Source organism: Pan troglodytes, chromosome 22 (genome assembly GCF_028858775.2).
Source record: "Pan troglodytes isolate AG18354 chromosome 22, NHGRI_mPanTro3-v2.0_pri, whole genome shotgun sequence".
Lineage (NCBI taxonomy): Eukaryota > Metazoa > Chordata > Mammalia > Primates > Hominidae > Pan > Pan troglodytes.
The window spans coordinates 2,569,264-2,587,335 of record NC_072420.2 but is presented as its reverse complement, the minus strand read 5'-3'; the positions used below and the strand labels follow the sequence as shown (position 1 = coordinate 2,587,335).

The window sequence follows — 18,072 nt, the reverse complement described above, 5'->3', positions numbered from 1 at the left end:
TATGTGGTCAAAAAATACACAAAAAGGAAAAAGAAAAAAGCTCATCATCACTGATGATTAGAGAAATGCAAATCAAAATCACAATGGGATACCATCTCACACCATTTGGAATGGCAGTTATTAAAATGTCAGGAACAACAGATGCTGGTGAGGCTGTGGAGAAATAGAAACGCTTTTACACTGCTGGAGGGAGTGTAAATTAGTTCAACCATTATGGAAGACAGTGTGGTGATTCCCCAAGTATCTAGAACCAGAAATACCATTTGACCCAGCAATCTCATTACTGGGTATATACCCAAAGGAATATGAATCATTCTAGCATAAAGACACATGCACTTATATATCTATTGCAGCACTGTTTACAATAACAAAGACTTGGAACCAACCTAATGCCCATCACTGATAGACTGGAAAAAGAAAATGTGGCACATATACACCATGAAATAATAAGCAGCCATAAAAAGAATGAGTTCATGTCCTCTGCAGGGACGTGAATGATGCTGGAAACCATTAACCTCAGCAAACTAACACGGGAACAGGAAACAAAACACTATATGTTCTCACTCATATGTGGGAGTTGAACAATGAGAACACATGGACACCGGGAACAAAACATCACACACTGGGGCCTGTTAGGGTGTTGAGGTCAAGGGGAGGGAGAGAATTAGGACAAATACCTAATGCATATGGGGCTTAAATCCTAGACGTCAGGTTGATAGAAGCAGCAAACCACCATGGCACATGTAAAACCATGTAACAAACCTGCACGTTCTGCACATGTATTCCAGAACTTAAAGTAAAACAAACTAACAAAAATGCACTAAGGCTGAGGGGGAGTGGGGGTAGGGGCAGGAGTCAGGCGGGGGTGGGTGAGTCCTGGAGTTTTATCCAGTCATTGACACTGATGTGGGAACCGCCCAATCAGGCGCTCAGTTGGAGAGGACAGGAGAGGAGGGCGTGGCTTCCGGCGTTTGGCGGGATCTTTGTCTCTTCCTGGCGTTGGCACAGGAACTTGGGATCCGTCTCCTCTTTCGCCTCCTCCACTTTGGGAGCCCCGGGCTACTCTTTCACAGCCCCTGTTGCCCTGTGATCTGTACGTCCTTGGGGACTCAGAGTTAAGATGCCAGGACATCCTGGAAGCTGGGAAATGGTGAGTATACGGGGTTAAGCATCCCGAGAGGGGAGAGCAGGCTGTGAAACCGGCAGGACCGGCCTCCCCACGGTTAGCTCCGAGTCTCCCGCAGCTTGGCCCTCAGTCCCCTGTGGCTGCAAGATGGCCGCTGGGCCAGCCCCGAGGCACCCACGTCCCGCCCGGCCCATCCGGTCCTGTCCCTGGGCAGCGCCCTGCTCTGCGCCCACAGCCATGAGTATTTCCCAGATTGTTCAGGGAGGCCTGGTGGGTCATCAGGGAAAAACTGCCACTGGGTGTTTGCGTGGGAGGAGCTGCGGCCCGTGGGGTCCCCAGTCTCTCTTGTTAAAAATTAAGGGGAGTCTATGTTAAAACGTTAACCAGTTTATCTGAACAAACAGTGATTGGTGAAATGGAAAGCACCCAGCCATGATTTCTGGTCCACCAGAGGGGCATAAAGGAAAGGCTTTCATAAGATGCATGAGAAAGCAACCAAAATTCAATAATTGGTTCCAGTTATGTAGTCACCTTATTTGAACTATCCAGATGGAAATGTCCTGGTTACATATTCAGAGGTTAATTGCATGTTTGCCATTGGTTAAACGTGCATTTTGTTTCAGGCTAAGATAATGGTTTATAGGAAATGTATTTGAGTTAGGTTTTAGTTTGTTTGTTTTTTTTTTACCTATGAACACAGGGCACTAGAGCCACTTTAGACTAATTTTCTGCTCTTTAATTATTTTAACACTCCAGAGGAGGACTGGTTTTCTCCTGTGTTTTTTTAATATATGGCAAGTGGAACCTCTAATGGACCACCCTGTTTTTCAGCCTAACTCAGACTTGCGGTAAAATTATCAGTTCCCACTTTCTTTGCTGCATTCTCAAATGCAACACAGGAGAACAGTTTCCCTTGCAAATTTACAATGTTGTTAACTATTTGTCCTTTATTATACATTTCATTAAAGTTTTCTATTATTGGATTTATTTCTACTTCTCCCTACAGTTCTGCCCATATTTGCTTTTTATATTTAGAAGCCTCCCTTTTGGGTGCATAAATATATATAGCTGTATTTGCTTGACAAATTAACCTCTATTATTATTGTATGGTAAACTCATTTCATGCTTGTGAGAGACATTGCTAGAAAGTCTATTTTGTCTAATTTAAGCATAACTACCATTGAACTCCTATGGCTATTATTTGCATGGAATATCATTTTCTATCCTTTCACTTTTAGCCTATGCTCTTTATTCATAATTGAGTCTCCTGTAAGCAGCATATTACGAGGTTTAAAAGTTTCATTTATCCACTCTGTCTGCTTTAGTCTCTTTTGGCTGTTATAACAGAATATCACAGACTGGTAATTAATAAAGAACAGAATTTTATTTGACTCATGATTCTGGAGGCTGGGAAGGTAAAACACCATGTTACTGGTATCTGTTGAAGGTCTAGTTGCTGGATAATAACATGGCCAAAGATGTGAGGGAGAGAGAGCTTTTTTTTTTTTTTTAATATATAACAGATCCATTCTTGTTAAAATTAGCCCATTCCCATAATAAGAACATTAATCCATTCATGAGGGCAGAGTGCTTATAGCTTAATTAATTTTTAAAGGTTCTGCCTCTTAATTCTATCACATTGGCTATTTTATCGTAAATTTTGGAGATGACATTCAGTCTACAGAAGTATCTGTTTAGTAGATAATTTAATCTTCTTATTTGTAAGGTAGTGATAGGTAAGCAGTTACTATTGTACATTTGTAGTTTTCTGTCCATTTTAAGTTTGCTTCTTTTTTTTCTGGTTCTGTCTTTCCTGTGGTATTGTTCATTTTTGTTGAGACAAAGTTATGCTTTCTTGCTCAGACTGAAGTTCAGTGGCATATCACAGCTCACTGTAGCCTCAACATCCTGGGCTCAAGCAATCCTCCCACCTTAGCCACCCAAGTAGCTTGGACTCTTGGACATGTACCACAACACCCAAGGAGTTTATGATTCTTCCACCTTGGCCTCCAAAAGTGTTGGAATTATAAGCAGGAGCCACTATATCCAATGTGTAATTTTTGTTGTTTGTGTATGCTTTAATTACTTTCTCTTTTTCTTTACTATGTTTTTTTCCCCCAGTGGTTATCATGAGACTTATGTACAACATCTTGTATTTTAATAGTCTAGTTTAAGATGATAACAATTTAGAGTATTCTGAATTTCAGTATGTATTTACTATTTTTAGTGACATTTATACTTTAGTATTTTTCATATTTTTAGTTAGCATTTCATCATATCAATGTGAAGATTTCTTCCAGACCATGGCTGGAGAAGGAAAGAAGGTGTGTTTTGCCTGATTCAGCGACTATAGAGAGAACCAAGTTCTGCAGGCCTGTCACCTAAGTCTCAGGTGAGTATGAATTCTCTTGTGTTTTTCACAGATTTTTGCAGTGGCAGGACCAAGGTCAAATGAGTTGTAGCCAAGTCTACAGTAAGATGTGGTAGTATTCTGTTTTGAAGCGAGGACCATGATTGGCAAGCTTGCCATTTGGTCAAGTGCTTACCCTCTGAAGATGTCTTCCTTGGTCTTTGCCTCCAGCTGGGTGTCACAAACTCAACTGGATTCTAAGGCTTTCATGAATGCACTTATGTTTCCTGTGGCAGCTGCATTATGTTGTGGGGGATGTGCATGCAGAACCTCCCATTCTGTCGTCTTGCTTATGTTACTCTCCTTTATGTTTCACTTTCGCAAATGAATGTCAAGCTGGTGATTTTTAGATTCAAAAATTCTAAAATAAATTGCTGAAATTTCCACATTATGTAAGCTATTAATAAAATGTCTTGTAGGTGCTACATATTTATTAAAATTTTTGGTTGTAATTTTAAGCTCACTGCAGGCAGAAAGGAATCATTAACATTTATATTCTTTTTTTTAGTCTGTATCTAAATGATGGTATATTTTAATTCCAGATATTTACTTTATACTGCAGTAATGCTCGTCATATTTTGCAAAATTTATGTTGTTCTTTTATTTGGAAATATAAGGCTTTTTTAGCTCCTGAAATCTATATTATAGGCATATAATTTTATTATATTTTGTGGTAAGAAGTGCAGCAACATATTGAGAACATAATAAAATTATCCTGTCTTTTTAATGATTATTTATTAAATTCTTCTCATTAGAGCCTGTTATTAATGATTGTAATGTATTTTCGGTATAATTTTACTGCAATTTATTAAATTCTAATGACTTAATTTGTCTGCTTTTCATGAGTGCACACAGTTGAATGCTGTAGATATCTAAAGAATTATTTTTTGGCCGGTTGTGGTGGCTCATGCCTGTATTCCCAGCACTTTGGGAGGCCAAGGCGGGTGGATCACGAGGTCAGGAGATCGAGAGAACCCTGACTAACATGGTGAAACCCCGTCTCTACTAAATATACAAAAAATTAGCCGGGCATAGTGGCAGGCGCCTGTATTCCCAGCTACTCAGGAGGCTGAGGCAGGAGAATGGCGTGAACTCAGTGGGCAGAGTTTTCACTGAGCCGAGATTGCGCCACTGCACTCCAGCCTGGGCGAAAGGGCAAGACTCTGTCTCAAAAAAAAAATTAAAAAAAAAAACGGTTATTTTCCATTGTAAATCTATGTTGTATTCAGGATTTTATGCTCGAAAATCTCTCTTCTTGTTTTCAATTCCGTGTTATTGTGTTTCTTTTCTTGGGAGTTATGTTTTCTCAGATCAGTTAATTGTATTTTTGTTTTAAATCTTGATATCATCAGTCAAAAGATAATTTTTAGCTTGGTACAGTTTATCTCAATGTGATGTTTAATATATGTGTGAATTAGCTGTGTTTGTTGCTTATAGGTATATCTGTATGTTTTTCACTTATGTAAGTATGACATCTTTTTCCTTGTTTTTTTGTTTTTTTCTTTTCAGTTTCAGATAGGCTTTTATTTTTTTTTAAGAGAATTTTAAAACAGAGTCGAAAGAACAGAAATCAGTTATTTGTCCTCTTGCAGGGCGGGGAGACAACTTCCTTCCCCACAGGTTTAAGGCTATGCCTAAGTGGTGAGTCTTGGGGAGATGCAGAAAGGATCCATCCCAGGCACTTGGCTGGACTTAAGTAAGCATAGCCTTTGGGCCACAAGACCTGATGTCTTGGGTACTGGTCTGGACGTAAGTCCCCATCTTCCCAGAAATATCGTCTTTTATCTGCAACAACTGGCTGGAGAAATATTTCAGAAAGATGTGTGTCTGGAACACCCAAAGGCATACTTTTCCTTTCTCCTTGGCATAGGCCTTGCAGCACTGAAGAAAGACCAGGTTTGCAATGGAGCCTTCAACAGTCTTCATCCCTATGGAACTCAGGGTCTCATAGGGTGACAGGAGAGGAGACAAAGCTAACTTGGGAAGAGTCTTTGTCCTTCAGCTTCTCCCCTACTGAAACACTATATATTTGGCCCACAGTTCATAGCAAAACACACATGCTCTCTTTCTTTCTCTCACACCCACATCTCGGGAACCCAAAAACTTGATGGCAGGTAGCTCTGGGTATCCTTGGTCTGGCATTCACCCACTGGGCACCTAAGCTGTCCTAAAGCTCTTTTCAATCACTTCTCACTGTTTCCAGGCCCATGTGGGTAGGTGTTCCAGGCTTCATTCTTTCAGGCTGATCATAAAGGCACAGTGCGGGAAAATCCCCTACTGTGATGGCCATTGCTGGGAAGCAGGAAAGGCTAAGGGCCCACTGCTGCCCAAGGCTAGTGTATACACCCTCTGCTCCTCCACTCATCTCCTCAAAGAATGATATCAGGTGCAGCAGCTGCTGTCTGGAATGTTATCAAACCAGGACTGCACAGGCACTGCATTCTCTCTGTGGAAGATGTAAGAAGCAGGCGAGTTGTCCAGGATGAGAGTTTTCCTCAGGTCCCTCCCCAGATGGCTGAGGTCATTGACATAGCAGCCTTGGTGGAACAAACGTGACTCATGGGCTAGGCAACTCCAGAACACCTCGCACTGGTCCATCACACCCATCACAATGTGTCTGGAATTGGTGGGTTCTTGTTCTCACTGACTTCAAGAATGAAGCCACAGACCCTCACGGTGAGTGTTACAGTTCTTAAAGGTGGCATGTCTGGAGTTTCTTCGTTCTGACATTCGGATGTGTTGAGAGTTTCTTCCTTCTGGTGGGCTCGTGGTCTCACTGGCTCAGGAGTGAAGCTGCAGACGTTCGCGGTGAGTGTTACAGCTCTTAAGGTGGCGCGTCTGGAGTTGTTCATTCCTCCAGGTGGGTTCGTGTTCTCTCTGGCTTCAGGAGTGAAGTTGTGGACCTTCACAGTGAGTGTTACAGCTCATAAAGGCATTGTGGACCCAAAGAGTGAGCAGCAGCAAGATTTATTGCAAAGAGCAAAAGAACAAAGCTTCCACAGTGTGGAAGGGGACCCGAGTGGGTCGCCACTGCTGGCTGGGGCAGCCTACTTTTATTCTGTTATCTGGCCCCACGCACATCTTGCTGATTGTTAGAGCCGAGTGGTCTTTTTTCACAGGGCGCTGATTGGTGTGTTTACAATCCCTGAGCTAGACACAAAGGTTCTCCACATCCCCACCAGTGTAGCTAGATACAGAGTGTTGATTGGTGCATTCACAAACCCTGAGCTAGACACAGGGTGCTTGTTGGTGTGTTTACAAACCTTGAGCTAGATACAGAGTTCCGATTGGTGTATTTACAATCCCTGAGCTAGACACAAAGTTTCTCCATGTCCCCACCAGACTCAGGAGCCCAGCTGGCTTCACCCAGTGGATCCCCCACAGGGTCTGCAGGTGTAGCTGCCTGCCAGTCTGGCGCTGTGCACCCGCACTTCTCAGCCCTTGGGTGGTTGATGGGACTGGGTGCCGTGGAGCAGGGGGTGGCACTCATCCAGGAGGCTTGGGCACACAGGAGCCCACGGATGGTGGGGAGGCTCAGGCATGGCAGGCTGCAGGACCCAAGCCCTGCCCTGTGGGAAGGCAGCTAAGGCCCAGCGAGAAATTGAGCACAGCAGCTGCTGGCCGAGGTGTTAAGCCCCTCACTGCCTGGGGCCGGTGGGGCCAGCCGGCGGCTCTGAGTGCGGGGTCTGCCGGGCTCGGGCTGGCCTGCAAGCACTGCATGCCGCCCTGGTTCCCACACGCACCTCTCCCTCCACACCTCGTCGCAAGCTGAGGGAGCCGGCTCCGACCTTGGCCAGCCCAGAAAGGGGCTCCCACAGTGCAGCGACAGGCTGAAGGGCTCCTAAAGTGCTGCCAAAGTGGGAGCCCAGGCAGAGGAGGCCCTGAGAGCGAGCAAGGGTTGTGAGGACTGCCAGCACGCTGTCACCTCTCAACAGGATCTGCATACTTGTTCAGGCTGGAATGAAGAGAGCAAAGAAGAAAACACATTTAAACAGTTCCTCCAGTCATCTCAGGAACTCATCCATATAAGGCTTCATGGTCCCCTCAATCTTTACAGTCACTAGGCAGTCAGCATTGCTGATTGGCTTAATGGAGCTATGCACAAGGGTTTCATCCATGTCAGTGACCATACAGATCGTTCCTTGATTTTTCTCTGTCACCTCTGGGAGCAGGCAGGTCCCTGGGATCTGATAAAACTGATACTGGAGACCCTGGAGCTGATCCGACTTAGCAATGGTGTTGACTCCCTCCTTATGTGTGGAGAAGTCAGTGGGGGAACTTGACTTGCCAACATGCTGGGTGCAAGAGCAGCAGAAAGGTACCTTCTAAGATGTGACAAATATGAGGCCTCTTCAGAGAGCACTTTGGAAACCAGGCCTTGCTTGCTAAGGACCAGGGCATCTTCCTTTCATGCCTGGGTGATGATGGAGCCTGCTTCCATCTAACAGTCCTGAGGGCTTGGCTGGCTGGGTGGGAAGACAGTGGGCACGTTGGCTGGATTGGGCTGGGGGGCATGGGCTGGGGCCTGATTCAGTTCCCGAGAGTCTGACTTCCACAGCTGTTCACATACCCCTTCTCCTTTCCATCACAGGCCGGGAAGGGAGGCGGCCTGTAGGGACAGTGGACGGCCTTGGCAGCAGCTCCCCAGGGTGCACCCAGCCCCAATTCCCCAGTAGGAGCTTCAGGATCCTCAGTTTGGGTCTAACATAGGGAATCCACCTCATACTCAGTGTTTTTTCAAGTTTTATTTTAAGTTCAGTGGTCCATATGTGATAAGCTTTTTTTTCAACTTTTATTTTAAGTTTAGGGGTCCATGTGCAGGATAAGCAGGTCTCTTACATAGATAAACGTGTGCCATTGTGCTTTACTGCACAGATCATCTCATCACCCAGGTACTAAGCCCAGCATCCACAGCTATTCTTCCTGTTGCTCTCCTTCCCCTCCCCCATGCCATGAAGCAGGTGTCCAGTGTGTGTTGTTCTTCCTGATGTGTCCATGTGTTCTCATTGATCTGCTTCTGCTAATAAGTTAGAATAATAATAGGTGGTGTTTGGTTTTCTGTTCCTGCATTAGTTTGCTGGGAGTAATGGCTTCAAATTCCAACCATGTCCCTGCAAACGACATCATCTCATTACATTTTATGGCTTCATAGTGTTCCATGGTGTATGTGTATCACATTTTCTTTATCCAGTGTATCATTGATGGGCATGTAGATTGATTACATGACGTTGCTATTGTAAATAGTGCTGCAATGAACATATGTATACATGTATATTTAAAATAGATTTATATTCCTTTGGGTGTATGCCCAGTAATAGTATTGCTGGGTCAAATGGTATTTCTGCTTCTAGGTCTTTGAGGAATCTCCACACTCTCTTCCACAATGCTTGAAATAATTTACAATCCCACCAACAGTGTAAAAGTGTTCCCTTTTCTCCACAACCTCACCAGCATCTGTTTTTATTTCTTTTTTACTTTTTATTAATAGCCATTATAATTTGTGTGAGATGGTATCTCATTGTTGTTTTGATGTGTATTTATCCAGTTATCAGTGATGTTGAGCTTTCCCTGTTTGTTGGGCACATGTATGTCTTCTTTTGAGATATGTCTGTTCATGTCCTTTGACCACTTTTTAATGGGGTTGTTTGTTTTTCTCTTGTAAATTTTAAATCCCTCATAGATTCTGGGTATTAGACATTTGTCAGATGAATACGTTGCAAAATTTTTCTCCCATTCTCTAGCTTCTCTGCTCTGATGATAGCTTCTTTGGCTCTGCAGAAGCTCTTTAGTTTAATTAGACCCCATTAGTCAATTTTTGCTTTTGTTGCTATTTCTTTTGGTCTTTTTGTCATCAAATCCTTCCTCATGCCTATATCCTGAATGGTATTATCTAGATTTTTTCTTCTAAGGTTTTTATAGTTTTGGGTTTTACATTCAAGTCTTTAATCCATCTTGAGTCAATTTTTGTCTATGGTGTTAGGAAGGGTTCCAGTTTTAATTCTCTGCACATGACTAGCCAGTTATCCTAGCACCATTTATTGAATAGGGAGACTTTTCCCTAATTCCTTGTTTTTGTTGACTTTGTCAAAGATCAGGTTGTTGTAGGTTTTTGGCTTTATTTCTATGCTCTCTATTTTGTTTCATTTGTCTGTGTGTCTGTTTCTATACCAGTACCATGCTGTTTTTGTTACTGTACTCTTCTAGTACAGTTTGAAGTTAGGCAATGACCCTTTCAGCTTTTTTTTTTTCTTAAGGTTGGCTTGGCCATTTGGGCTCTTTTTTGGTTCCATATGAATTTTAAAAAGTTTTTTTTTTCTAATTATCTGAAGAATGTCAGTAGTTCAATGGGAACAGCATTGAATCTATAAATTACTTAGGGCAATGTGCTCATATTCGTGGTACTGATTCTTCCTCTCCATGAGCATGGAATGTTTCTCCATTTCTTTTGTGTCCACTCTGATTCCTCTGAGTAGTTGTTTGTAGTTCTCCTTGAAGATATCCTTCACTTTCCTTCAGAGCTGTATTCCTTGGTATTTTTTTCTCTTTATAGCAAATGTGAATGAAAGTTCATTCATGATTTGTCTCCCTGCTTGCCTGTTGCTTGTGTATGGGAATGCTAGCTACATTTGCACATTGATTTTATATCCTGAGATTTTGCTACTGTTGCTTATCACCTTAAGAAGCTTTGGGGCTGAGACGAAGAGGCTTTCTAGATATAGGGTCAGGTCATCTGTAAACAAAGATAATTTGACTTCCTCTCTTTCTATTTGAATACTCTTTATTTCTTCCTCTGGCCTGATTTTCCTGGACAAGGTTTCCGAACGGGAGTTGTAATGGGAGTGGTGAGAGAGAGCATACTTTTCTTGTGCCGGTTTTCAGGGGGAATGTTTCCAGCCTTTGCACATTCAGTATGATATTGGCTGTGGGTTTGTTGTATATGGCTCTTATTATTTTGAGGTATGTTTCTTCAGTTCCTAGTTTATTGAGAATTTTAAAAGTGAAGGAATGCTGAATTTTACTGGGTGCTTTTTCTGCATCTATTGAGGTAATCATGTGGTTTTTTTTATTTAGTTTTCTTTATGTGATGAGTCACATTTGTTGATTTGCATATGTTGAATCAATCTTGCATCCTGGGGACAAAGCCAATTCCACTGTGGTGGATGCACTTTTTAAAGTGCTGCTGGGTTTGGTTTGCCAGTATTTTATTGAGGATTTTTACACAGTGTTCATCAAAGACATTGGCATGATGTGTTGTTGTTGTTGTTGTTGTTGTTGTTGTTGTTGTATCTATGTTAGGTTTTGGTATCAGGATGATGCTGGCCTGACAGAATGAGTTAGAGAGAACTTCTTTGTCTTCAATTTTTTTTGGATAGTTTTAGGAGAAAATGTACTATCTCCTCTTTACCTCAAGTCAAATTCAGCTTGCTTGGTAGGCTAGTTCTTACTGCCTCAATTTCAGAACACATTATTGATCTATTCAGGGTTCAGTCTTGTGGAGAGTTTATTTTGCAAGGAAATTGTCCATTTCTTCTAGATTTTCTGGTTTATGAGCATAGAGGTGTTTATAGTATTCTCTGATCGTTGTTCTTATTTCCATGGGATCAGTGATGATATCTCCCTTATTATTTCTATTTGTGTTTTGTTCTTTCTTTTCTTATTTATTTGCCTAGCTAGTGTTCCATCTAGTTTATTAATTTTTTTTTCATAAAAACAGCTCCTGGATTGGTTGAGTTATTATTTTTTTTTTTTGGAAGAGTTTTCAGTGTCTCTATCTCCTTCAGCTCTACTCTGATCTTGGCTATTTCTTGTTTTCTGCTAGCTTTCAGGTTTGTTTTCACTTGGTTTTCTTGTTCTTTTAGTCAAGATGTTAGGCTGTTAACTTTAGATCTTTCTAATTTTTTTTTTTTCTTGTGGGACAGTTTCACTCTGTCACACAGGCTGGAGTACAGTGGCATAATCTCGGCTCACTGCAACCTCCACTTCTCGGTTTTAAGTCACTTCTGCTGTCTCAGCCTCCTGAGTAGCTGGGATTACAGTTGTGAATCACCACACCTAGCTAATTTTTGTATTTTTTTGTAGAGATATGGTTTTGCTGTTGGCCAGGCTGGTCCTGAACACCTGGTCTCAAGTGATCTGCCTACCCCAGCCTCCCAAAGTGCTGGAATTACAGGCATGAGCCACCATGACCGGCCCTTTCTAGCTTTTTGATGTGGACATTAGTGCTATAAATTTCCCTCTTTTCTTCATTTCTAGTGATTATTTTATTCTATCTTGGTGAGTAGTCAGGGAAATAATCTTAAATTTACAATCAACTTATAGTTTAAATCTAAATAATTATGTGAGAAGAACCCTTTGTTATTTGAAGGGGATGTTTGAAGATTTTGTAACCGTGCCTTTTAGGTAGTCCTAAATTTCTAATTGTAGTTAAAAACATGCCATTTTCATTTCTAACATTTTAAGTATATGGTTTAGAAGTGGTAAGTATAGCTCTATTTTTTTTTGCAATATGTTTTAGATAATTTTTGTCTTACAAAAGTAAAAGTGAATACTCAATTAATTGTGAAACAAGTTAGTTAGCTTGCTTTAGTTAGATAGCAAGAGAAGGGTCCCTGGAAAGTCCCTGGCCCTTGGGTCAGTGTCTCATCCCTGCATAACATAAAAGGAATCCTGGAAAAAATCAAGCTGCAGACACTAACAAGGTAACTAGCACAGGATGTTGTGCTTGGAGACATGCCCATGGCTGCACAGACAGAAAAACCTCTGGCCCATTTGGATAAAAACTTGTACAAACCTCCAGCTCACTGAGATAAGGGAACAAGACCGACCTGGCATAGAAATGCCTTTGTTTGGCCAGGCACGGTGGCTTATGCCCGTAATTCCAGCAATTTGGGAGGCAGAAGTGGGCGGATCACCTGAGGTCGGGAGTTCGAGACCAGCATGACCAACATGGAGAAACCCCGTCTCTACTAAAAATTCAAAATTAGCCGGGCGTGGTGCCTCATGCCTGTAATCCCAGCTACTTGGGTGGCTGAGGCAGGAGAATCACTTAAACCGAGGTGGCGGAGTTTGCTGTGGGCCGAGATCACACCATTGCACTCCAGCCTGGGCAACAAGAGCAAAACTACGTCTCAAAATAAATAAATAAATAAATAAATAAATAAATAAATAAGAAAGTACATCTCAAAAAAAAAAAATGAAAGATTTAAAGAAAAGAAAACGAAAAAAAGAAACGCCTTTGTACTTTGTGCAGTCAGTGGGCTCCCAGGAAAATGTTTCTTCTCCTTTTGTGGGCATAAGCGCAGTGGGCCCTGGTGCATTCCGGTCGACACTCTCCTTTACTTGAACTGTAAGTCTGACCTCTGTGAATAATTACTTCAGTCCCTGATTGCTCCCGGGACAAGCTCCTGCGCCAAGCTTTCACTTTAGCTTCTGATAAGTCTTGGGCCAATCTAAATAGCATCTATGAATCATCCCTTCAGCTCCTGATTGGTCCCGGGCCAAAGTCCTGGGCCAAGCTGAGCCACACTTTTTTCAAGACAGCCTGTGAACTTGGCACTTTTCCTTCTCTTCCTTTCCCAGTCCATAAAAACCTTGGACCCCAGCCTCACAGAGGTCACCCCATTCAGAAACTATCTCTGCTGGCAAAGAGCTTTCTTCTCTTGCTTATCAAACTTTCAGTCTAACCTCACCTTTGTGTTCACGCTCCTTAATCTCCTTAGAAGTAGAACAAAGAACTTTCGATGCTATCTCAGACTATGAGAGACTGTTACATCTTGGTGCACTGCTGAGACTACAACACTTGGTTTCTTTGAGTTTGACTAAATATTTTACATAGGTGTAATTATACAGTTTTCCTTTTTGACTGTCTTGTTTTACTTAACAGAATGTTTTCGAGATTTGTCCTTATTGTAGTACTTTTCAAGATTTCCTTATTTTTAAGGCTGAATGCTATCCCAGTGAATATACATGCCCTGTTTGTTGAATCTACTCATCCTTAAAGGTACATTTGCTTCCAGGTAGTATGTTTGTGAGTAATGCTACAGTGTACATAATTGTGCATATATCTATTCCATGTTCTGCTTTGCCTGTTTGGGATATTTTTCACACCCTGATTTAGTACCATGTGTATTCCCTTGCTTTTGTTGTCTGATCCGTTGATGTTACATCCCCCAAATTATTGCCGAGACCAATTGTCATGAAGCTTCACCCTTCTGTACTGTGCTAGGAATTTTACAGCTATAGATTTTACATTATAGTGTTAATTTTTTAAAATTGACACATGTAATTGTACAAATTTTGGGGAAACAATTATGTATATATGTTGTATAGCAATAAAAATCAGAGTACTTAGTGTAATTATTGCCTCATACATTTGTTATTTTTGTGGTGAGAACATTCAAAAGCTTCTCTAGCTATTTTTTATATCTTTATGTATTAACTTTTTTTAGAGACAGGATCTTGCTCTAACACACAGATTGGAGTGCAGTGGTGCAATCCTAGCTCACTGTAACCTCAAACAATCTTCTAACCTCAGCTTCCCAATTAGCTGAGACTACAGGAAGCTGCCTCCATGCCTGGATAATGTTTTAATTTTTCATAGAGACGGGGTCACACTATGTTGTCCAGGCTCATCTTGAACTTCTGTCTTCAAGTGATTCTCCTACCTCATTCTCCCAAAATGTATGGATGGCAGGAATGTGCCACCACAACTGGTCTCTTTTAGCTATTTTGTAATATGCGATACCTTTTCATTAATTATTATTATTCTGCTGTGTAACAAAAAACAAAAACTTATTTCTCCTATCTAATTGTAACACAATACTTTTGAAGCTACCTTTTACCATCTCCCTGCTTCAGTCTCTGGTAACCCCTGTTGTACTCTTTGCTTATATCAACCCTTTTTTTCAGGTTCCTCAAATGAGTGGGATAATAAGATCATAAAGTATTTGTGTTTCTCTATGTGGCTTATTTTACTTAACATGGTATGCTCAAGGTTCATCCATGCTCCTTTAACTGACAGAATTTTATCCTTTCTTATGGCTGAATAGTATTTCACTGGGCATATATAGTACATTTTCCTTATCCATTTATCTGTTGCTGTACATTTGAATTGATTCCATATATAAGCTATTATAACTAGTTCTGTAACTAACATGGAAATGCAAATATCTTTTTGACACAGTGATATCCTTTCTTTTGTATATACATGCAGGAGTAAAATCGCTGGATCATGTAATACATCTATTTTTAATTTCTTTCAGAAACCTCCATGGTATTTTCTATAGTGGCCATACTAATTTACAATTCCACAAACAATGTATACATTCACTCATTTTATATCCTCATTAGTACTTGTTTTATTAATTTTTTTTTATTATAGCCATTCTAAATGGGAGTGAGGCAGTACCTCATTGTGGTTTGGATTTTCATTTCCTTGGTGATTAGTAATGTAGAACATCTTTTTATGTTCCAGTTAGCCATTTTTGTATCACTTTTTGACAAACATCTATTAAGATCTTTTGCATTTTTTAAATTAGATTATAAGTGTATTTTATTTTGAGATTTTAAAGTTTCTTATTTATTCTGAATATTAGCCTTTTGTCATATGTATAGCCTGAAAGCATTTTCTTTTATTGCCTAAGCTGTCTCTTCAATCTTTTAGTTTTTTTTAATATGGAAAAGCATTTTAGTTGGACATAATGTTGTTTGCTTATTTTTGATTTTGTTGCCTATGTTTTGACATGTTATTTTAATAATCCTTTTCCCGTCCAATGTTATAAAGCATTTTTTAGTTTTTCTCTAATAGCTTCATAATTGATAGCATTACATTTAAGTCTTTAGTTTGAGTTGATTATCACATATGGCAAGGCACTGGGGTCTAGTATAATTTTTCTGAATTTAAATATTTAAATGGCCCTGCACCGTTTATTGAAGAGATTAGCTTTTCCCTAAAGTGTGTTCTTGGCAATTTTGTTGACAATCAGTTGGCTTTAGGTGCATAAACTAACTTCTGGGCTTATTGGGCACATTAGTCTATGTGTTTGTTTTTATGCCAGTACAGTGCTGTTTTGGTTACTATAGCTTTGTAGCAAGTTTTGAAGTTTGATAAAGTGATGCCTTTAGCTTTGCTTACTTTGCTCAAAGTTATTTGTCTATTCAGAGTTTTTTGTGGATCCACATAAATTTAAAATATTTTTTCTATTTCTGTGAAAAAATGTCATTGATATTTTGATAAAAATCACTTTACGTCTGTAGATCACTTTGGGTAGCTATATTAACAGTATTCTTCCAGTGTATAAACACAAGATTTTTTCATTTATTCATTTGTATTTTATATTTTTTATCCATGTTATGTTTTTTATCCATGTTTCAGAGTAGAGATCTTGTACCTTTTAAGTTAAGTTTGTTGCTAGGTGTATTAGTCGGGCTCCCTAGAGAGATCGCAAGATCTCACAATAGGTTGTCTGCAAGTTTTAGGAGCAAGGAGAGGCAGTCCACGTCCCAAAGCTGAAGAACTTGGAGTCTGGTGTTTGAGGGCTGGAAGCGTCCAGCACAGGAGAAAGATGTAGACTGGGAGCTTAGGCCAGTCTCTGCCTGCTTTATATTCACTGGCAGCTGATTAGATGGTGCTCACCCAATTCAGAGTGGGCCTCCCTTTCCCAGCCCACTGACTCAAATGTTAATCTCGTTTGTCAACACCCTCACAGACACACCCAGGATCAATGCTTTCTATCCTCCAATCCAATCAATTTGACAGCCAGTATTAACCATCACATTAAGTATTTTAATTTTTGTACCTTTTGCTTATGGAGAAGAAACGTTGGATGAAATTCAACATTCATTAGGATGAAAACTCTCAACAAATTAGGAATAGAAGTTATGTTCCTCAACACAATAAAGGCCATTTATGACAAAGCAATGCTAACATTATACTAAATAAGGAAAAGCTGAAAGCTTTCTCTCTGAGATCTGGAACAAGACTAATCATCCCCACTTTCAGACCTCTTATTCAACATAGTACTGGAAGTCCTAGCCAAGGACATTATGCAAGAGGTAGAAATAAAGTCATACTAATAGGAAAGGATGAAGTCAAATGGTCTCTGATTGTGGACAAAATAATCTTATATGTGAAAAACTCTAAACACTACACCAAAACCTAATAGAACTACTAAACAAATTCTGTAACATTGCAGAAAATCAACAGAGTAGCAGCTTTCTGTATGCTGATAGCAAAATATCTGAAAAATAAAGTTTAAAATTCCATTTTAATAACTAACAAAAATTAGTTATTTTGAGTTTATTTCCTTATATGAGGTGGAGTCTTTCTCTGTCGCCAGGCTGAAGCACAGTGGTGTGATCTCCGCTCACTGAAACTCTTGCCTCCCGGGTTCCAGAGACTCTCCTGCCTCAGCCTCCTGAGTGGCTGGAACTATAGGCCTGTGCCACCACCACCAACTAATTTTTGTTTGTATTTTTAGTAGAGACGTTGTTTCCCCATGTTGGCTGGGATGGTCTTGATCTCCTTACCTTGTGATTCACTTGCCTCAGCCTCCCAAAGTGCTGGGATTACAGGTGTGAGCCACCACACCCGGCCTTGAGTTTATGTTTTTATTGGTGCAAGGTAAGGTCTAACTTTGTTATTTTTTCCTTGTAAATTTTTATTATTCCCAATACTGTTTGTTGAAGAGACTGTTCTTTCCTTATTGTGAATTCTTGGAACAGTTTTTAAAAATACGTTTACTAAACCCATGAGGTCTTATGTCCGAACTCTCTCATCTGTTTCATCATTGATTTGTCTTTATGTCAGCACCAAACTGTTTTGATTACTATACCTTTATAGTATGTTTTGAAATTAGAAAGTATGATGCCTCTATCTTTATATTTTTTTCCCAATATTATTTGGCTGTTTGCAATCACTTGAAATTCCATAAAAATTATAGAATATTTTAAAACTTCTGCAAAAAGTTTCATTGGTATTTTGATAGAAAGTATATTGAATCAGCTAGGGGTGGTGGCTCATGCCTGTAATCCCAGCACTTTGGGAGGCTGAGGAAGGTGGATCACCTGAGGTCAGGAGTTCGAGACCAGCCATGGAGAAACCCCATCTCTACTAAAAATACAAAATTAGCCAGGTTTGGTGGCACTTGCCTGTAATCCCAGCTACTCAGGAGGCTGAGGCAGGAGAATGGCTTGAACCCAGGAGGTGGAGGTTGCAGTGAACTGAGATCACACCATTGCACTCCACCTTGGGCAACAAGAGCAAAAACCCATCTCAAGATAAAAAGAAAGAAAAGAAAAGAAAGAGCATTGAATCAGTAAACCACTTTCGGTAGTAGTGACATGTTAAAAATATTAAGTCTATAACCTCTTGAACAAGAGTGTGTTTGAGAATTTGTTGTTTAATTTTTACTTATTTGACATGCTAGTGTTTTTAACTTCTTGTTTTATTGTATCATAGTTAGCAATAATTTTGTAATTCCATCTGCTTAAATTTGCTAAGATTCGTTTTTTAACTTAACAGGTGGTCTATCTGGAA

The 18,072-nt window shown here is 40.3% G+C and overlaps 1 long non-coding RNA gene across 3 annotated transcripts in view; it reads left to right on the top strand.

Annotated features, from left to right (window-relative positions):
* The first annotated feature begins 912 nt into the window (after window positions 1-912).
* LOC107972548 (uncharacterized) overlaps window positions 913-18,072 on the top strand; it is a 79,495-nt gene continuing 62,335 nt past the window's right edge. For all 3 annotated transcript variants that reach the window (XR_010154483.1, XR_010154481.1, XR_010154482.1), the window contains exons 1-2: window positions 913-1,150; window positions 3,389-3,518. This is a non-coding gene — a long non-coding RNA (uncharacterized LOC107972548). The remainder of the gene's footprint in view (window positions 1,151-3,388; window positions 3,519-18,072) is intronic.